This window comes from Sciurus vulgaris (genome assembly GCF_902686455.1).
Source record: "Sciurus vulgaris genome assembly, chromosome: 5".
NCBI classification, from domain to species: Eukaryota; Metazoa; Chordata; class Mammalia; order Rodentia; family Sciuridae; genus Sciurus; species Sciurus vulgaris.
The window spans coordinates 48,791,215-48,814,154 of NC_136465.1; positions in this window are offsets into that span (position 1 = coordinate 48,791,215).

Here is a 22,940-nt window from a genome sequence, read left to right on the forward strand (position 1 = left end):
AACAAAGATGACTTTTGGAATTGATAAAGTAAGACTCTTTGAGAAACTAAAATATGTGTTTTTCAGAATTGAATTTCCTCCTGTGGCTTTCTCATGGACATTGTTTGCTTTTCTTTTACCTTTTAATAATTGCGATTCTACTTCAGTTTAACGATTTCTGTATCGTAATCAAATGAATTTGCAAAAGTTTTCTGACACTGATGCGTAGAAGAAAAGCACGGGAGGAGTAGATATTTTCTTGGCATGAGAATTTTCTACACAGGGTTGTGGTTTTCTTACTTGAGCCAATGAATTTCTACCTTGGAACAATGGTCATGTAATCCCAATAATGAACAATATTGTGTAAGTGACACAAGACACGGGATGGATGTCCTTAGTAAAACAGTGAATCTAGGAGTTTTAGGTTTGTACTGTAAGCTTTTGGAGTGAGAGGGATATATAGTGAGATGTTTGTGAATGGTAGCACTATATGCTATGCCATAAATTATCCCTGAAAGTTTTAAAGTATTTCCTGCAAATTCTCACTGTGCCAGCACGAAGGAGTAGAAATTAGCAAGTCATTGTTGTTGATTCTGGATGCCAGGAGGTACTAGATGTATTCCTTAGGTGATTTTTTTCACATAGCCAACTTACTAAAGGATCAAATGTATGCCCTAGTAAAGCTAATTACTTCTCACCTATTTCCATAGTTGCTTAGGAATACATAAAACTACAGTTAGAAAATCTTAGAATGGCAAGGAAATATTAATTGCCCTTTTATAAAGTCAAGCTGTTTATTCTTGCCAAGTACCCAAGTACTGACAAACTCATTACTTTTGAAGAACTTCAATATAATACCCTTTTGGCTCAACCAAGTATTTTACTGTCTTAACTCCTTTTTTAAAAAACAGATTTATTAGTACATTATAGTTATATGTAATAATGGGGGTTCATTTTGACATATTCATAAATGGAGTTTATTCATAATGTAGTTTGTTCCATTTCAGTCCCTAGTACTCACTGTTTCCCTTCCCTCCAACCTTCCCAATCCCCTCGTGTTATTTATTTTTAATTGGTACATTATAGTTATATAAAATTGGAATGCATTTTGATATAGTCATACGTGCACATACATAGTTTGATCGACCTCATTTCCATTTTTTAAAACCACTACTCCCTCCCCTACAATGTGAGTTGGGATTCTGAGATGGATCAGGCCTGTTCTGATGAAATGATCTTAAACTTTTTACTTTTTCATTATTGTAGTGTTCTGATGTCTTTAAGATATAGAATACAGATAATTCTTACAAGGAAAATGCTTAAGAGATGAATGCTATTCTAGTATCTCAATCAAGAAAATATTGGTAATATTTTTTCTTAATGCTCATATCAGTGTTTGAACATTAATACTTTTATTCTTTGCCTACAGCCCTTTTGCTTGTTTCTTAATCATTAGCTATGCTAATTTTCTTGCTTTCTATGTTTCACTTGCTCTGACACAATGACATTGGATTTCTACTTTATTTTTTCAAATTCACTTGTTAGAACCAACTGAAATATATACTGGAACACTGTATTGTGCCTATTTTTTTGTGTTTGTTGTACGTTTTTTGGATAAAATACTTAACATTTGCTCTGAAAAATAATGTTTTTCTTTGACTAGATCAAGCGGAAGAAAAAAATGAAAAATATATTTTTCTGATGTGTCTTTTCTGCATTAAGACAGACAGACCTGTTTGTCCTACCTGGTAGGGACATGTTTCTTTTACCTAGATTGAAATGAAAACCACAGAAGTGACTAACATGTTACCTATTAAAAGGAAGGTGCTATCTCTGAAGAGTAGTTTATTTCAGTGTTTATTTTTTTTAAATGGAACCAGTTGATCCTTTATAGATCATTCTGAATATCATCTCCCAAATGATAATGCTGAGCAATAATTTGGAAGAGAGGGAAAGAACTGGTAATGTAATTCCTGGGGCGGGGAAGAAGGGTGAGTGGTCAATATAAATAATGCATGTTTGGCCTAGTCTATAGGTGGAGGCAACCAAGAAACTACCTGTCTCATGGATGAGTGCACATGTGTGCATTGTAAAAGTCTGAGAAGGGTATATTGTGCTTGGAAGGGAGACCTGTTTCTGTGCTTCTGTAGGGAAGTATAAGCTTGAGAGCAGTGACTGCATCTTGTAACATTAATTCCAACAATGTGTAATAAAATGTTTTGCATAGTTGAGAGTGGTTTTTGGTAAATGAATGAAATTGTCTTTTATTTTCTCAGTATACTTCACTTTGTCTTTCTTTTGTACCACCAATCTATATTTCAGATCTCTCTGCTTCCACAAAGCTTCCAAAGCCTTTAGATTTGTTAATATAGAGGAAGGATTAGAAAACTTATCTATGAGCCAGATCTGGCCTGTTGTCTATTTTTGTATGGCATAGAAACTTAAGTATGGTTTTTATATTTTTAAGTGATGGAATGAAATCAAAAGAATACTTGTAGCATGAAAATACATGAAATTAAATTTCAGCTTCTGTAAGTAAAGTTTCATTGGAACAGAGCTACCATTCTCATTTGTTTGCATGTTATCTCTGGCTGCTTTTTTGGTACAATGGTAAAGTTGAATAGTTGCTACAAAAATCGTTAGGCCAGCCAGACTGAGACTTTTAGACCTTTACAGAAAAAGTTTGCTTATCCTTGCCTTCCTGATCTCAAGCAATATTTAAGTTCCATCCATCAACTAACAAGAAATTGTGCTAAGAGAACCTACAGCAGAATGTTGAGTTGTGATATAGTACTTATTGAGTACTATTAAAAAGTTAAATCCATTGTTTAGTAAGAACCCTATCAGGCAGGGAGGCATTGTCATCTCCATTTTCCTAGTGGAAACACTGAGGTACAAAGAAGTTAATATGCCAAAATTTATGTAGTGGGAGTTTTAGACAGTCTGACGGGAGCTACTGTGCTTTACTCCTGTGCTAGGCTCTGTCCACTTGTAGACATCAGCTCATTTGATAGTCTGAGAACAGACAGGTTGTCTTACATAGTACAAACATCTTCCTGGTGCAGTTTAAACTAGATGTTTTCAGTGTTTGTATTAAATGTTACGTCAGGAAATAATTTGATTTCATTCTTTTGTTTGTTTGTTTTTGTTTTTAAAATAGCATTTATTTTTTAAATGTTAATGTGTGCATTAAAGGAAAAACAAAAACACAAGCAAAGAACAAAGTCATCCAGTCACAAGCAGCTTAGTTGGACGTGTCCCTCCAGGTCGTGCATATACATACACAATATCCCATTTTGTGATTGAGATTGTAGTGTGTATCATGCTTTTCCACACATCATGAATTGATTTCATTCTTTGAATGAAATGTTAAAATACTGTTTGCTTCAGATATAATAAGCTCTGAGGCTTTTGGAGGTTGGGGATAGGTGGGAAAGGAAAAGTATTTTAAAATTTTTTTCCAGTGTTTGTGAAGTAAGAAATGTTATCTTTTTTTTTTTTTTTTTTTTTTTGTGATGCTGGAAATTGAACCCAGGGCCTTGTGCTCATAACACAAGCACTCTACCAACTGAGCTATATCCCCAGCCCAGAAATGTTATCTTGAGTCAATAATGGGACAGATGGGACAGAAACAAAAAAATAGAAGTTGCAGTGCAGTTTTCCCTGCATAGTATATATGGGAGATTGATTCCAAGAGCACTACAGATAAATAGCAGGATACTACTACAGTCCTTTGTATAAAATGGTGTAGTCTCTACATAGAAGCTATTCATATTGTCTCTCATACTTTTTTTTTTTTTGTCTCTCATACTTTAAATCTTCTCTAGATTACTTTATAATAAATACCTAATATAAATGCCGCAAATTCAGTACGGATGAAGTTTTCACTAATTTCTATCTGGTTGGTTGAATCTACAGTTGCAGAACCTATGCATGCAAGGGCCAACTAGTTGTTTTCCTGGAGTCTGTATCAAGATGGGTTAGGGACTAGTGATTCTGAGGCTTTTGTACTTCCAAATGTCTGTTGTCAAGATAAATTTTTTTAAGTTTTTTCTGGAGTGAATAGTGATCGATCATTCTGTTGTCATGTAATAGTGTGATCAATAACAGATTTAGAATAAAAGTCCTTTCCTACTTAATTGAGCGAGAGAACAAAATAGCATATGATTTTCTCCTTGCTAGTATGTTATGCTGCAACATAGCTGGTGATGGCAGATGCCACAGAGATTGAACCTTTTCCCTTCAAATGTCCATTTTTGTTTGCTGAACACGTTTCTTTGAACAGAAACCTGTTTTCCCTTTGGTTTTGTTTTTTGTCAGTGGGACTAGGACTGTAACAATTGGATAGGTTTGAAACCTTTTACTCATGGTCCTCTCCCCAAGTTAGCACAGTGTCCGTTGATTATTTGCAGTCATAGTATCCTTACATCAGTCTACTTTTATCTTAGCTACCCAGATTATTGCTAAAATTTAGTTGGTTTTTCTCTCCTGTTGTCTAATTGGCTTTTCTCTCCTATTGTCTGTCTTGGTTCACTTTATGGTGCTATAACAGAATATCATGGACTGGGTAATTTATAAAGAACAGATTGACTTCTCACAGTTTTGGAAGCTGGGAAGTCCAGTATAAAGGGGGTAGCATCTGGCAAGGGCCTTTTTGCAGCAATATAACATGGCAAAAGGCATCATGACAAGAGTGTAACAATGTGCCAACTCAGGTCTGTTCCTCTTACAAAACAATTAATTCCATGACCTCCCATGGAATTCCATGAACCCCCATTACCTCCTAAAGGCCTCAACTCCAGATACCATCCACATATGAATTTGGAGGTTAGGTTTCCAGCACATGAATTTTGGTGGACACATTTAAACCATAGCACTCTCTGTATGCTCCTGTCATAGATCTTCCTAAAATGTTTTGCACATTGACTTCAGAAACTCACATTTCTCACAGAATAAAAATCAACTACACTCCCTTGACTTAAGACCCTCCACGCTCTGGTTTCTTACTGTTTTATCTTTCATAGTTGCTGTCTGCTCCGAACTATTTACATTCTCCCAGCCATCACATGTGCATCACACCCCAAGAAATAAGTCGACCAAGCTTGTTCTCTTGATTATGGTTTTTAAAAGTTCTGGTTTTAGCCTTCTCCTTCCTAGAATACCCTGACCTTTGGCAACATGTCCCTTGTTCCTTGTACTTTGATGTACTTATTGGGCTCTTAACTTCTACAGAGATTAAAATTTTCTGGGAGTTTTTTTTTTCCCCCCTTCTTCAACAACAGTGTTAATTTATTCAAGCAGGTTTTTACATGTTGTATCCCTAGAACCTAACATATCAGGTGTTCAGTGAAAACTAGTGATGGTAAAATATATTCCATAATGTCAGTACTTTTCCCACAAAGTTAGTAGAAAGCGTATGTCTTGACCATACAGATTAGAAGCTCCAACTTAATAACAGAAATCTTTAATCCCTGTCTGTGCGTGGCTTTCCCTCTAGGTGCCAGAAAAAGCAAACAAATGTTCGGTTCTTCCTAGTTGTTCACTCAGTCTGTGCACTCCAAGTATCTTTGGCTTTGAAAAGGGTCATTTGCTTGCCTCTTCTCTGTCTAGAGTAGTGATTTTCAAACTTTTTTGCACAAATACTCCCTAATACTTTAAAGAAAAAAATTTTAGAAGGCAGTTGTGTGCTGTATTCCATTATGCATTTAAAAGTTGATTCTCAGTTTAAATAACAAAAGATAGAATGTCCTGCCTAGTGTAAATATTGACATTTTAAAACAAGACATGCATCATTCTTTATATGTTCAGGGAGTCTGAATACCACAGAAATGTAATATCATTATCCATATAGAAAGACAAGTATTTGGAATTTTGCGTCTTTTCTTTTTTCTTCTTGAACTATATTTTTCATTGCAAGTTCCCCACAAGATTTTGTCTTAATGAAATACGGGGAATCCCCACTGGAATGGCTTTGTGGAACCCACAAAATTGACTTGTGATAATGTGGGATCATGTTGCAAATACAATTTTTTAAAAAAGAGTTTGTACTATCACACAATAGGACAAAAGTAAAGGTGGCAAAACTTCTACAAATCGACCACTTAGACTTAGAAAGTCCCTAGGCAGAGTCACTTTGTTAACTACCACCAACCCCTGGTATATCCAGAGGAGTCTATGGCCTTTAGCTCCTGTGTTTGAGATGGGGTGCTGGACCAGAGGACATTAGACTGAGTTTTGCTATTCATGTAGTTTGTCGTCATAGGATTTTTAAATATATTTTTATTCCTGAAAGTCATTTTGTACAGTCATGCTGCTGTACATCTATGCAACAAAAGTATAAACATCAAAAAATTCAAATTTATCTTTAGTGACCTTAAGGCTTCATTCTTTTGCTTCTATATCGTTATTAAAATTGTTGCAAATAATGGATCAAAATATAAATATGTTAACAATTTTCATAGTTGTTAAATGAAATGTAAAAGTTTTGGAAATCCTTTACTGAGATTATTTTTTCTTCCAGTTTATGTAGCCTCAGATAAATATGACATTTTTAGAATGAAAGAGAGTTGAGTGTCATTTCTTATTGCTCTTTGTTTCTGTCCATATGAAAGCTGAAAGTATCCTCCTACATCAAGAGGAATTGAAGTAATTTTACTAAAGCAGTTGTATTCAGTTCTTTTAAATTCCATACCAAAGGTCACACTGATTTGTCTTCAGAAATGATTTTTTTAACAAATAATCCCTCAGCTCACAAAACTGTTTTTTGTTCATTTTTTTGAATACATATTGGAAATCTGACATTTAAAGGTGTTAAACAACTTAAAATTATTCATTCTCATATTTTGGGATGTACACCCACTGGACTTTGCCAACACTATATATATATATATATATAGTGATCGGTAATTTGACCTGTTACTTTTTAACTTAAAAAAAAATGGACTGTCAGAAAAAGTCTTGACTTGAAAATTCAAATATTATGTTAATTTTTTAAATTTGTTCTTATTATACATAATAGTAGAATGCATTTTGATACATCATACATAAATGGAGTATAACTTCTCATTCTTCTGATTGCATATTTTGTAGAATTACACCAGTTGAGTAATCATATATGTACGTAGGGTAATGATGTCTCTTTCATTCTACTATCTTTCCTACCCCCATGTCCCCACTCCCTTCACTTCCCTCTGCCTAATCCAAATTATCTCCATTTTTTCCTAGCCCCCAACCTTAATGTGAATTAGCATCTGCATATCAGAAAACATTCAGCCTTTGCTTTTTTGGGATTGGCTTATTTCATTTAGCATGATTTTCTCCAGCTCCATTCTCTTACCTGCAAATGCCATCGTTTCATTCTTTGGGGCAAAGTAATATTCCATGGTGTATATATGCCACATTTTCTTTATCCATTCATCTATTGAAGGGCATCTAGATTGGTTCCACAGTTTGGCTATTGTGAATTGAGCTGCTGTAAACAGATGTGGCTGTGTCACTGTAGTAATCTGATTTTAAGTCCTTTGGGTATAAATAGGAGTGGGGATAGCTGGGTATGTTGATGAATTTTGAAGATGATTATAAAAATCCTTGAGAAACGTTATAGAAAAACTCTTGTAAAGGATTACTAAAAACAGTCACAGTTTAAAATCCTGTAGATTTAACATAATAAAAGAACCCTAAGATCAATCAATATACTATGTCTCATTATTTAACTTATAACAAAGCATAATTATCTTTGTTTAAATTATAATTTATTTAGAAAGAAGTGAGGTTGGTAAAGACAAGATATTGATATTTTTTCAGTAAAGGTGTGTACATGTATTGAACTAAGGTGTTTGGTAGAATTAGAAATCAAAAAATAACAGTTTTACTAATAGAATCACTGTTACTGCTAAAAGCTGTCAGGTAAAGTCTAATTTGTGCTATGGTTGTATTTCATAACATTTAAGTAAATTGATATTCGCATTTGGAGTGTTATGTTTCATGATATGACTAAAAGTTTGGTCTATAGGTTTTTTTTTTTTTTTTTTTTTTTTTTTTGATTCATTCTGTTATTTTTTCCCCGTCCCCCCACCCCTCCCACCCCTCTTTACCCTCTATACAGTACTTTCTTCCTCCATACTTGCCCCCCTCCCTAACCCTAACTCTAACCCTAACACTAACCCTTCCCTCCCCCCCATTATGTGTCATCCTCCACTTATTAGCGATATCATTCGTCCCTTGTCTTTTTGAGATTGGCTTATCTCACTTAGCATGATATTCTCCAATTTCATCCATTTGCCTGCAAATGCCATAATTTTGTCATTCTTTATGGCTGAGTAATATTCCATTGTGTATATATACCACAGTTTCTTTATCCACTCGTCAATTGAAGGGCATCTAGGTTGGTTCCATAGTCTGGCTATTGTGAATTGAGCAGCTATGAACATTGATGTGGCTGTATCTCTGTAGTATGCTGATTTTAGATCCTTTGGGTATAGGCCAAGGAGTGGAATAGCTGGGTCAAATGGAGGGTCCATTCCAAGTTTTCTAAGGAATCTCCACACTGCTTTCCAGAGTGGCTGCACTAATTTGCAGCCCCACCAGCAATGTATGAGTGTACCTTTCTCCCCACATCCTCTCCAACACCTGTTGCTTGTATTTTTGATAATCGCCATTCTAATTGGGGTGAGATGGAATCTTAGGGTGGTTTTGATTTGCATTTCTCTTATTACTAGAGATGTTGAACATTTTTTCATATATCTGTTGATTGCTTGTACATCTTCTTCTGTGAAGTGTCTGTTCATTTCCTTAGCCCATTTGTCGATTGGATTATTTGTATTCTTGGTGTAGAGTTTTTTGAGTTCTTTATAGATTCTGGAGATTAGTGCTCTATCTGAAGTATGATTGGCAAAGATATTCTCCCACTCTGTAGGCTCTTTCTTCACATTACTGTGGTCTATAGGTTTTATTCACTACATCATGAAAATTTTGGTATTCCTTAGAAAAATTCCAAATTACAATTAAAATAATAAGCATCATTAAGCAAGTGTAGTGGTGCATGCCTATAATTCCAGTTACTTGGGAGGCTGAAGCAGGAGGATCACAAGTCCGAGGCTTGTCTGGGCAATTTAGCAAGACCCTGTGTCAAAATTTTTTTAAAAAGGTGGGGGGACTAGAAATGTAGCTCAGTGGTAAAGTGCCCCTTGGTTCAATCCCCACTACCAAAAAAAAAGTAGTAATAATAATCACTAAAATGTTCTTGTTTTGACTGTCTAAAGGTACTTTTCCTTTAGTCAGTGATTGTTCTAAGGTTGGTTTTTAAATATTTGAAACACAGGAGGACAGCTGTTTGTCACTTTCAGTATTTCTTACAGATGCTTGCTGCCTTGGTGGAACGTCTGTCCAGAGTGATGAGTGTTCTAGCAGGAGTCTTGGAGCTGGAAGTGGCCAATTTGTTAAATAAAAATCTTTACTTCCACTTTACTCCACTTTCCCACATATCAAAATTTTGAACATCCCTAACAAGTGCCCAAACATCCTCATTTGTAAATCCTCTTAACAAAAGTTGAAAAGCAAAATTCCAGAAGCCTTGAGGCTATAAACTTCTGAGGAAACTTAATAGGAGGCTTCCACAAAACTTTGTGCCTTGTGGACTTTTAATATCTCGGGGCTAGACAGCCTAGAATGAGTTTGGGAGGCGAGTGGTGTGCCTTGGCTTTGCAGAAGGAAGAAATAATGTGGATGCAGTGGTTTTGTGTTTGTTTTTCAGATTTCTCAGTTTGAGGAAAGAGTATATGAAAGGATCCTGTTGCTGGTGGCACACACCTGTAATCCCAGTGACTTGGGAGGCTGAGGCAGAAGGATCGCAAGTTTGAGCCCAGCCTCAGCAACTTAGTGAGACCCTGTATTAAAATTAAAAAGGGCTGGGGATGTGGCTCAGTGGATAAAACTTCCCTGGGTTCAATCCCCAGGAACCAAAGGTGGGGGGGGGGGTATATATGAAAGGAAAGAATTTGGAGAAAGATTCCTTTAAAATTACCCTTCTTCAGGGACCCTTAGAAAGTTCTGAAATACCCCTAGTGTTGGACATAACTCATATTAAGTCCTTTGCTCTAGAGTGTTGAAATTTCCTCATTTGTGTATATTCATAAAACGTACTTTTTTTTTTTTAAGTTCTTCCTTAGGAATTCTTTAGAGAGCACTGAGAACACTGGGATAATCTTTTATACAAGGAGTATAAAATAAACTTGTCCCTGCCTCATTAATGTCATAAAGCCTTTATCAACCAGGAAACACCAGGTCTTGTGAGTTCCTTTTATCTGATAATATCAGGCACACCTAGGATAGTATCATTGCCGCCCCCCGAGTCTAGTCTTGCACTTGTTCCATCCTGAGCCATGTGGAAACTGTGTATAGTAGATATAGTGTACTAAAACAGTTTTCAGTGCAGACAACCAAACCACCACTTGCTGGGCTGAGTGTTTGAGCAATTGTGCTGCACTTGTGCTACCTTGCTTAAGAAATGTCATGAATACTTTGGGTGAAGTAACCATATCTTTTGTTCATTTTGTGTGCATAGTGAGAAAAATGTTGGAACTCCAAGCACCAACTTGATTCAGGAAATTCAGGTAAGACAGGTAAAATATAAAGAAACCTTAAGTCATAAAATGTCCTTAAATTCTACAGTGCTTACTATAGGCAACTCCTTTAGTCTTAGCATTGAGTGATTCAAAAAGCAAGAAGGAAGGGGAGATTTTAAAATTAGGTGTAGGAAAGTTTCAACATAACAATTTAAAACATTCTTGTACGTGATTCTTTGTTCAAATATAGAGACTGGTGGTACGCAATAAGAATGTGATGCTGTTTTTGAAACTTGTTCTTCATAAAGGTTATTCAAAGACCACATTCTATTGCACATTTTTAATGACCATACTAAAGTCACTTACTCCCAGGCTCTATTTTAGATTTGCAATGAAACTTTACTATTGTGTTTTAAGATAGAAGGAAACTGAATAAAATTATCATTAGAATTTCTCAAGATTAAGAGAAATTTTTATGTAAAAAAGAGGAAGAATTTGGAGTCTGTATAACCAGAATGTTTCATTCAGTGTTTCCTTAAAGCTTGAGTCCTCATCTGGCTGTATTTTCTTTCTGTTGGTCAGATTTATCTGTCACCTGTGTAAGATATTCCTAAAATCTATTGTCCTGACCTCTCTTGAGTTCCAGAAGTTCTCTATAAGCTTCCTACATACTTCATGGATATCACAGCACCTGAAATCTAGTATATTAAGAAACAAGAGTGCTCATTCCCTCGCCATCCATCCCTTCTCTCCCACAACACACACAACCTGAACTTCTGTCCCCCAAGTCGGGGAGCACCTCACATTCCTCCTCAGATCTTTTCCCTGTTCTTTGCAGATGCTTGGGTTATGTGCCACACTGCAGGCATGCTTTCTGCCCTTGAGGATGCCTGGATGTGTTTTGCCCTTTGTATCTAGTAGGAAAGTTTGCTAACTAAGGAAGCTGGAGGCAAGCGTTAATGCTTTCTGGAGGGACTACCTGAGGCTCCCTGAATCAGCCTTTCCTCTACTACTCTGAAGTGTAGGGTCATTTATCTGCTTGGCACATGCTCTGTATACATTCTGTATGAGGCTCTGGACCAATTTGCTGTAGCTCTTGAGAAAAAAGGCTTGGCTGCTGCTTCCTTGCAGTCTTCTCTTCATCTAATAGGTTTATTTTCTTTCGCTTTTCTGTCTAAGTACATCTAAAATTAGTCTTTTTCTAGCCCTTGAACCATGATTGTGGAGAGGGTGCATAATTCTGATTAATTTTTAATTTTTCTACTTCCCATATAATTGATGGAAAACATTCCTGATATCCCTTACACTTGTGTCTTTAAAACTCATGCTTTAAGGCAACCAGTGAATGTTTTTTTGTGCAGCCCAGTTAAGTATGCAAGTGATAGAGCTGGGAAGAGGCACCCACTTTTGAGCCTGGCTTGTGTGACCTGTGACTGTGAAAAGAGTAGTCAGAGCTATGACTGGACCCCCATCCTCCTATCTTGACACTGTACTTTGTATGTTTGACCCTACCATATTGGGACAGGCCTAAAACACTACAAAGGAAAGTTTGCTTCCTTGGGGTTCAGGAATGTCTTGTGAAAATAAGGGCAATGTGGAGAAATCTTTTCACCAGCCGTAGTAAACAGATGAGATGCAAATACTCCTAGGCACACATTTTGTTAGAAATTTTTAAGTAGATACCTCTAGGAAATCGGTCTATATTTGCTATTCTACGAGAGAAGGCACCTTTCAAAGCTTTTTAAAAACAGTTCTGTCTAATGACCTACGGTGATAATTGTATTATCTGTCACCAATCAAGAAATACTTACTAAATATTTTATCCTGAGAAAATAAGGCATATACAGGAAAGACAGTTAACAAAACTAAGTTTCAAAAGGGAACTAAAGTACTTTGTGTTACCTAAGAATATGAGGTTGTGATCACATCTAGGTTTTCTTCTTGTTTCTGACACTGGTGGTATGGCCTCAGCAAGTTACTTGACCTTTCTGAGATCCCAGTTTTCCTTACAAAACTTACTGGGTGGTTGTAGGAGTTAAATGAGAAAACATCTAAATCATGTCAAGTGAATTGTGGCTAGTTTAGTGAATATCTTAGAGTAGAACACAAATACAACACCTTCAGAATTCATGCTGATGCTAAAGGATGCCCTGATTAGCATTATGTGCTAGATTTGTGTCTACAGGTCTAGAGCTTTTTAAATTTTTGTATGATTGAGGAATTTAGGATCCCAGATCCTGGAATGGTATTGAGATTTCTGACAAATGCAAAGTAACTTTGGGTAAATAAGGGAAATGTGAGGGACAGGATAAAAAACCAGGAATGGAGTTGGTAAATACATTACTACATGGATTCAGTAGGAGAGTTCATATACAGGTAGATTGAGTTGCCAGATTGTGGGCCACCCATCATCAAATGGGATGATGGAGAAGTAAAGTGATTACAAAGTGTCATCAATGTGGTCAAAGTACACAGAACAGTCACAGGAGCAGAAGTGCTTCTGAGTGGAAATGTAAACTAAGTCTTGAACAACAAACCAATAAACTTTAGAAGAAGTATAGGTAGTAGTTTACCAAGCAACAGGAAAAGTGTATTGAAGAAAAAAATGTGGATCAGAAAACACAGCTTGATTCTGCAAGATGTTTTTTTTTCCTAGAAAATTCTACTTTTGCTTAGTGTGAAGAAACAGATTCTAAACCTGTCCCTGACTCACACTGTCCCTCAATACCTGAATAATCTGCTTGGCTGACACTGAGCCAGATTTCACATGGTAAGAACTGTGCTTGAAATCTTGTTGAAGAGTCTGAACTATGAGACCTTTAACAGTAGTAATATTAGATCCAGCTCTGAGCTGGCTTCTCAGATTCCCACTGAACTGGTTCTACAGCAAGAACTGTAGAGTAGGAGTTGCCACTCATGTGTATTTGCACTGAAATGAATTGCTCACTTCAGCACTATAGTATAACCTCTACAAATAGTAGGCAGCTTAAAAGGCAGCCTGTCATTGGACCTTAGTGGAAAGATTCATGGATACCAAACACTTGTGTTTCAGTGGCTCTCAGATCTAATTTATCATCAGAATCTTTTCACAAGTTCTTAATGCAGAGTCCCAGACTCTGAGAGTTTCTCGACTTGGTACCTGGCGCTTACTTACAAATGAAGAATGTCCCACAGTGACTTTTGTCATCAGCCAGATCTGGAAACTGTGGTTGAGTGGACAGCCACTGCACCACTAGCTGTTGCCATTGGCTGTGGCTGATGGTTTCTGACCAGTCAGATTCTTTTCCCTGAGAATTGGTACAGAAGGACACTAGTCATTCTGAACACATCTCTTGAGTGGAAGTGATGAGTGCTGCCCTCTGAGTGACAGTGACATTTCTCCTTCCAGACAGGCAGTAATAGCCAGTTAGCAGGGAGAGAACAGCACACATGCAAAGCTACAGAAATGAGTCGTGGCAGAGGTGCCCTGGCAGCTCTCCAATTCCCAGTGCCTTCCTGAAGCCTGGCCACGCTCCCCTCTTTGCTTCCATGAGATGCTCCTTCATCCTTATAATAAATTCCCCTGTATGACTAAGGCCAGAACAATCTGGTTTCTGTTACTTGGAATTACAAAGCCCAATTACTACAAGCCTTACTAAAATAGCATCCCTAAAGAACAATCACAGCACACACTTTGAGTACTCTATGGTATGAAATACTAACTTTCTTCCCAAACAAGCCTGGCTATGGGCTCTTACCCAGGGGAGGAGAAATTAAAACACTGTTGACTAGTTTGTTCAGCTATTAACTCAGTACAAAGACTATTGCATTTTGAAAAAAATTAAAGACACTTTGATTGGAAGTAATGAAAGGAAGCAATGGAAGCTATACACATAAGCAGGGCTCAAATCAGTCTCCCATTGGGAAAAGGAAATACAGCCAATTTTGTGGCATAGATGAATTCAGAGACAGAGCCAATTTCACTCATACTGATCTCAATCTACCTTCTGCCTCACCCTTTGAAACAGCCTGAGGCTGGCAGAGGTGTCTGAACTGAGTTGAGATTTTCGATTGGTTGGGTTTAACTTATGACAGAAACAATCAACACTGCCAAAGAAACAAATAAAAAACAGCTGTTCCCAGATGGAAAAACAGGCAAGCCACTATCCCAAAGGGAGTAATCCTTGCCAATCCAGGATACCCACAGGGTCTTCCTGCACAGGGCTTTAGTATTCTCTTGAACAGGAAGCACGTTCAAGCCTCTGGCCATCATCACACACCTAAAATCCAAATGGAAGCATGCATCCAGCCAGGAGGCTGGAAATTTATAACAGCATCTTCTGGGTGAGTCAGTGAACTCAGTGGCTACTCATTCCTCTAACAAGCCTGAGGCCAGAGATACCACTTCGGCCAAACCCTTCCCTCCTTGCTCTTGTGGCCACAGAGTGGCCTTGAGCCCAGCCAGCCAACTGGTTGGCATATGCCTGTCACTTGAAGAGAGATTAGAAATGAGCCACAGCAGTTCTGAGGCAGAAAAAGCCACGCCAAACAGTCACACTGTGTCCATAATGTTGTTATGTTCCAGACCAGGGGTCTTCAATTTTTTTCCTAGAAAGTCCAGGGGTTTCTGCAGAGCATGCTTGAGAAAAGAAAGTGGGGGCTACATCTCTACCTACCTCCTGGCCTCAAAAACAGCAGCTCTGCCTTTACCTGTTTATTAATTGAACTTTCAATTTTTCATTTGAAGAATGGATTCAGAAATATTAATGCTAATCATTCATACTGGAGGAGAGGGGTGCACAAGTACGTGCTTGCACATGCACCCCAGGCACCATGCCAGGTGTTTTGGATGCCTTAGCTGGTTTCTTTCAAACAAGTCCGAGGGGGAGATGGTATTATCTCCATAGCACAGCTGGGGAAGCAAAAGTCAAATATGTTGTCCAAGATTGTAGAGTTGGTAAGTGGGAAATCTAGGAATTGAATCCAGGACCCTCTAATTTTGGAGTCCTTACAGTGTCCTCTGGGAAGGGCCACAGGGAAAACTGTGAACAAGGGAAAGAAGAGCTCAGACTTTCTTGAAAGCAGCTGTATTCTGAACCTTGCCTGCACATTGAAATTGCCCAGGAGGCTGTAGTGATAACAGAGACCAGACATTCATCTCTGGAGATTTTGGATTCATCGACATGAAGAACAGTCTGGGCATAGGGATTTGTTTTTTAAGTATTGAGAAGCACTACATTAGAGAAGCAGTGATAGGAATTCAATATTTGGCATTATATATCAGAACTGATTTGAGGGTATCAAATATAGGGATTTCTTTCATGGCAAATTACTCAACTGATTTGTATAAAAAGTGTTTTTTAAGGAAAAAAGGAGAAGAAAAGAAAACAGATTGGGGAGATAGCTCAGTTGGTAGAGTGCTTGCCTTGCAAGCATGAGGCCCTGGGTTTGATCCCCAGCACTGCCAAAAAATAAAAAAAATAACAAAAACTATTCTTACTAGCCTGGGCTAGTGGAGCACACCTCTGATCTCAGCAACCTGGAAGGCCGAGGCAGGAGGATCACAAGTTAGAGGTTAGCCTGGATAACAGCAAGACCCTGCCTCAAAATAAAAAATAAAAAGTACTGGGGATGTAGCTCTAAGTAAGTAAGTAAAACCCTCCTATAGGAAGGTGGAAGAAAAAACCCTCCTGGTGGAAGGTGAAGAAGACATTTTCTTTCCTCCATCTCCCTCAGAGTTGGATAGAGTGAATTCTTGCTCAGCTGTAAACTTGTGTGCACCAGGTAGTCTCTTTTATTTGGTGTGGTGGACATGGAGAACAGCCAACACGTGGAGGAAGCAGGCAAAGACATGGGAAAATGGTACAGAGAAATCAGACCCCACCATCTGTGATTTTATCTTTTATGTACCCAGTCTGATACCAGGATAGGGTGAGGACCATGAGGTACTTGTCTTGTGTACAAATTTTTAGAGGCTGCCAAAAAACTCAGTCTTCAGGATAAAGTGCCATCTTTTAAAAGAGAAAAATGAACAACAAACAAATATAACAACAAAACCACGAAGAACCCTTGGTATACAAAATGGTAAGAAATTAAATGTGGACAGCATATGACAGCTGGGATTGAGTTAAGGGCATCGAGGTAGGTCATCCAAGTATAGATTTGGATCCTGTGTATATTTAAATGAATTTTCAGAGCATTAATTTTAAATTTTGATTTTTTTGTTTTTTTATTTTTGATACTGAGCATTGAACCCAGCGTCCTGTGCATGCTAAATAAGTGTTCTATCACTGAGCTATACCCCAGGCCTAACTTCAATTTTTAAAAATATATTGAGATATTTTTCTTAAATTGTTGTCATGTGAATCCAAGTAAACAACTTCTTTTTGACTTGAGAATCTTCTGAATTAAAGGAGGGACTATAACAAAAACCTTTTATAAAAGAGTAGCAGAACACTGGGCCTCCCAAAGGCCTGATGGGATTTCATGCACTAAAAGGAAGATTTCAAGAAAGGGATAACCTAGATGTTCAGAGCTGATAGTGAGTAGAGAGGGAGGGTGGAAAACCTTCCTCAGTTTATGGGGCAGCCTGTGGAGTTCCCACCAATGCTGATTCTTATGACTGGGATGCATTCTGGACCTGAATACAACTGTCTATCAAACAGGACAGTGAGGTAACTGCTTACGGTTACCTTGGTATATAACCTGTTTAATGTTTAGCAGCTCCCTCATCAGTAAACAGAGCTAATGATATACCCCTTACAGGGATGTTTTAGGAATAAATGAGGTAGGATGGGTAGATGGATGGATGAATAAATGATAGGTAAGTGGGTCATCTTTGCGCATACCTGAACATTCTAAGTGTTTAGAAAAAAAATGGCTGCTATTCTCACATCATGATAAAATTTTCTGAGGCTGTTCTAGAAGCTTTACCTTTTTATCTTAGTCCATGTTTGGAACATTTCACTGCTCATTGATAACTTATCAGAGAATAGGCCAAAGCAGTCAATTTTATTGCTTATTAATCTATCTGGGAATCAAATGGGTGAGGTTTCCAGAAGGAAAGGAAGTCTGAATTCTGGTCTCAGCTTTAGGACTTGTGAATTTAGGTATATTGCTTAACATCTCTGGACCTCTCTCTTTTCTTTCTCATGAAGTGAGAATAATAGTGAAATCCTCCCAGAGGCTCTCCTGTTGTGGGGACACAAGGGATAGTGTACACTAGTGGCACGCAGTAACACACTCAGATGGAAACAAGCTTTGCTAAGGTGTAACTCTTAGTGGGCTCACTTCCTTGCATGAACTGACTCACCTGAATCTGCTACTGTAATAATCTTTGGATATGGATTCTTTATTCAGGACTCTAAAATGATCAAAAAGATTAGTTGACAGTAACCTATTTGGTCTAAGGAATAAACTGTACATTATTTGCTAAATTGTCACTTTAAGTATATAGTATAGATGTTAGTTCTGGTGTTAACTATACTGTTCTCCCTAGGGGATTGAGGGTACCTTTAAGAAGTCTGATTAGGGGAAGTGTCTACTCCTGGTCCTGCCTAGAACTACTACTTTTCTTGCTCTGAGTTTGTATACTGTATTTGAATCTTTGTAAGTGTTCCATGAAGTTACACCTTCTCTGCCTGTTTGAAAGATCACTTCTTTTTCTCAAGCTAATGAAAAAAAGTGAGACTTTTCAGGCTCTTTGACTGTAATTGCTTAAAATTCAAACTCTAAAATGTAGAGCCATTTTCTAGTCATTCGGGGAGAGAGAATGATTGAGAACCCAGGCTCACTAAATGACCCTCTGTTAAATAAGGGCACAAGAGCCCCAATTTCCTAGAGTTAAAGTGAGAAATGAAAGGTTAATATTTATGAAGTGCTTAAAATAGTGCCTAGTGCATAGTGATGATTCAATAAATGATAGTCATTATTGTATTGGCCCTTATTTGTGTTGGCTTTTAGTATATTGACCTCTGTGCAGTATGGAAACTTAAAGCTTGTCTGTGGGACATTCTGTGAGTCTTCCAACTACTCCTCCCTAGTACACTTCTTGGCAATGTTCTTGTCTCTCTCTGGCTTCTATTCGCTCATTCTTCCTCATTCTTCTTTTCATTGTGTCAGTGGGAAGGATTTTACAGAAAGGCCACTTTAGGAAGTCTTTCTATTGGTTCAGAATAGCATCTCTCCCCTCCCACCTCTACCCCGATCCTCCCACGGGTTGTAACTACTGACAGACAGTCCCATCAATCTGCAGTGCCCAATCCATCCTGGATGGTCATCAGTATTTTGTAAACTCCAAAGAAAGATCTCATTCAATAGTTGGGATTTGATTGATATCATTAATGTTTGGTTATTTGTGCTGTTTATTTAAGCTAAATCATTTTTATAAAAATGAAGTGATTATGTCTCATATCTAAAAACAATTCTAAGTTTTTATTTGGTAAGTTGAGAAAACTGAGTTTTCTGTGAAGTTCTGGTATATTTGAACATGGACATTTTGGGTCAGCTGATCACAGGATGCCCAAGTTAGAAGGATGGCATCACAACTGCGGGGAAAAAAAGATGTATCCAATTGCTAAGGGTTAGATATTGATGGGGTTCTTGGGGATACAAATAAGAATATGTCATGGCCCCACCCCTTGATGTTTATTCCAAACACTTGGATATGCTAGATCTAATTTTTTGACTTTAGTTCAGCACCATAGCAACACATTTCATGACAGTTAGTTATTTTTATATTTATAAAATCAGAAGATTCTACCTTTCTGCTGCTTTTCCTCAGAGGTGAATCCAACTTTAGCCATAACTGGCACAAAAACATATTTGAAGATTGTAATTGCTAACTGCAGGAGAATATTAAATTTGTAATTCTTTCATTTAAAAGTCTAATAAAGAAAAGATCTTGTTCAGCCTTAAAAAAAAAAAAAGGAATTCTCATTTGCAGCCATTTGAGGATGAGCTTGGAGGACATTATGTTAAGTGAAATAAGTCAGGCACCCCACCCTGCATGATCTCACCGCCATGTGGCACCTGAAACAGTCAAATTTAGAAGCAAAGAGTAGAATGGTAGTTGCCAGGGGTCAGTAGGTAGGAGAAGTGGAGCAATACTGGTCAACGGGTAAGCAGTTTCAGTAAGGATGAATAAATCTTTCAGCTCTAGTGTATATAGCATGGTGACTGGAGTTAATGACACCACTCTGTATACTTGAAATTTACAAAAAGTAGATCTTAAATGTTCTCATCACACACATAAAATGTGAAGTGATGGATATGTTAATTATCTTGATTATGATAATCATTTCACAATGTATACATAAATAAAAACGTAAATATATTAACAGTTTTTGTTAATCATGCCTTGGTAAAGCTGGAAAAAAAAAGAACTTGTGATTTAAAATAGGAGTTAATAAATATTCCTGTGCTAATTTATTTAATTTTTTTTATTTAAAAATATATGTTAATGTACATATTTACATATATTTTAAAACATATGTTAATATATAATAATGGGCATATTAACATATTTTCAATACTGGAAAATACAGGAAAAAAACTTTTTTTTTTTGGGTGCTGGGAATCGAACCCAGGGCCTTGTGCTTACAAGGCAAGCACTCTACCGACTGAGCTATCTCCCCAGCCCCCAGAAAAATGTTTTTTAAATCAAGAATAACTTACTGCCCAAAGATTGTTAGCATTCAATTTCTGTGTTGAGTTGGAAATAAATGTTTACAAGTGTCATTTAAGAAATGACAAGAAGTTTTCCTCATATCTTCTGCAGTCTACACAACAGGACTATGATGTGGGCTGTCTGTATTCTGAATGGAATCATAGCCTCTGAAAAGTTGTAGCCTCTGAAAAGCTGACACCTGACAAAGTTCAGATTTGGTGAGTGGAAGGGAAAGAATTTGTACTGGAATCTTGAAATTCAGACTCATCATTCTTGCCAAACACAGAAGAATCAATATTGTGTGATTCATTTATTTGAAGTTCTCAAAGAAACAAAACTAATCTATGGAAATAGAAATCATTGTAGTAGTTGCGTGGCTGGTAGAGGCAGGGAGGCATTGTGGGGATAACTAGGAAGAGGCATGTAGACAATTTCTGGAGTTACTGGAAATGTTCTGTATCTTGAGTTGCATACTGGTTATACAGGTATAAGCATTTGTCAAAATTCATCAAACTGTACACTAAGAGCTGTCTGAATTATTGTAGGTAAATTATACATCTGTTTTAAAAAATCATTTCTCTAATTTAAGTCATTTCTTATTGCTCCTGTAACAGATTACCACTAACTTGGCACTTTAAAGAAAAGCAGTTTGTTGAACTCACAATTCTTGAGGTCAGAAGTTCAAAATGGGCCTCACTGGACTAAACTCAAGGTGTGGGCAGGACTAGGAGTGGGCTCCTTCTGGAGGCTGCAAGGGAAAATCCTTTTCTTTGGTTCAAAAAAGGAGTTTAAAAAGATGGTTCAAAAAGATTTCCAAATGAGCTGTCATACTATGAAAATGCCCTCAGTCACATTACTAATCAAGGAAAATCAAATTAAAAAACCACAATGTCAGCCAGGCACAGTCATGCATGCTTGTAATCTCAGCAATTGAGGAGGCTGAGGCAAGAGGATCACAAGTTCAAGGCCAGCCTCAGCAATTTAGCAAGACGCTGTCGGAAAAAAAATAAACAAAAATAAAAAGGACTGGGGATATGACTCAGTGGTAGAGTACCCTGGGTTCAATTCCCATCACCACAAAAACAAAAACAGCAACAAAAGAATTCACAGTGTTCATGAACTATAGAATAGATAAGTTGTTGATGTAGTTGTGTCATGGCATACCATACAGATGTGGCAACAAATGAACTGCAAAGATAAACCATCATATGGATTATACATACTCTCAAATGTGTGGTTGAATGAAATAAGCCAGTTCCAAAAGACTACATATTGCATGAGTCAATTTATGTGGAGTTAAAATAAAAAAGCAAAGCTAAGCACACTATTGAGAAATATACTCCAGTACAAATGTAAAGAGAAACAGGGTAGCAATTGGCATCACAGGATGTTGAGGGAGGGGTAAAAGGGAGCAGTATGAAAGGGCATTTGAGTTGCTAGCAGTTCCTGTCTATTGACCTTGGTGGTCATCTACACATGCATATTTATCTTGAGAAAATTATATGGATTTTGTTGTTGTTGTTCCGTGCATTCTTTTGTGTATGCACTTTATTTCACCATTAAAAAATTAAAACCAAAAAAAAAAGAAAAAGGAAAAACCAAGATTGTTCAAGACAGAAATGGAAACAGAACTCATTAGAGGCATCCAGGAACATAACCACTTATGGTTCGTGGTTCTGTTTTTAAAAGTAATAAAAAGAGAGCACAATTTAGATACCCCAAGGCTAACCATTCCCTGCCTTGTAACTAAAACTTAAGTCATCCTGATTTCCCCAGAAATGCTACCTGGAACAGAACATGAACAAACACAAAGGTAAGGATGATTCAATGAAATTCAACCAATCAGCTGTAGACAAATCAACGTGTGCAGCTCTTTTCGACTTACATAGCAGTCTGACAGCCAGTCATGAAAAATTTCGACACGTTCCCTCTGCATACTCTGTGAACTGCTGTTACTGCTGTTAACACTGAGACTTTATGCCATTTTTTTGTTTCAAGGTCTCTCAGTTTGTATACTGTTTTTTTGTATGCCCGTAAACCATTAAAATTTGAACCGGACTTTATTTTTGGCAGTCCTCAGGGGCCAATGCAAAAAGGGAAATATGTGCATGTAGTTAATATCATCTGATTAAAACATCAGGTGCTCAGTGGTAGGGCACTTTTCCTTCCATGTGTGAGGCCCTCTAAAAGGCACCTAGGCATGCGCACGCGCGCACACACACACACAAAACAAACTCCCATGTTGCTTGAAAAGAAATTTGTTTCCAGCTCTAAATTTAGGGCAGAATACTATGCTTGCTATGAAAGAGATTAGAACCATTTATTCAGTTGCAGATCTTCTGAAGACCCACAAAATGTTCCTAAAGTGACCATCTCTTATCTGAATCCTTGATAAAAGCGGAGAACACAATGCTAAATTGTAACTCAGTGAAGGGATTTCTGAGGGAATCTAAATTGACATCATCCTTTGGTTTTCTACGGTAAGAATGAACCAGTGCTGTAGAAACTCTGAAAGAATTCCAGCTGTTTATTTAATGAGACTTCTTCACTCTTTTGAAGAGACCCTCAGAAGTGGCTATGCCCATGCATCACTGTTTGTGAAGTGTTTCTTGGACCCTTATCCTGGACCTGGGTTTCTCCTGTGGCTCTGTTGACTCTCTTTCTTGACCTTGACCTTGATCTTGATTTGGCCTTCATACAGTCTTCTGCTAAGCCTGCCTGATCCCCAACTGGGAGTGACTGGCTTTGCACAC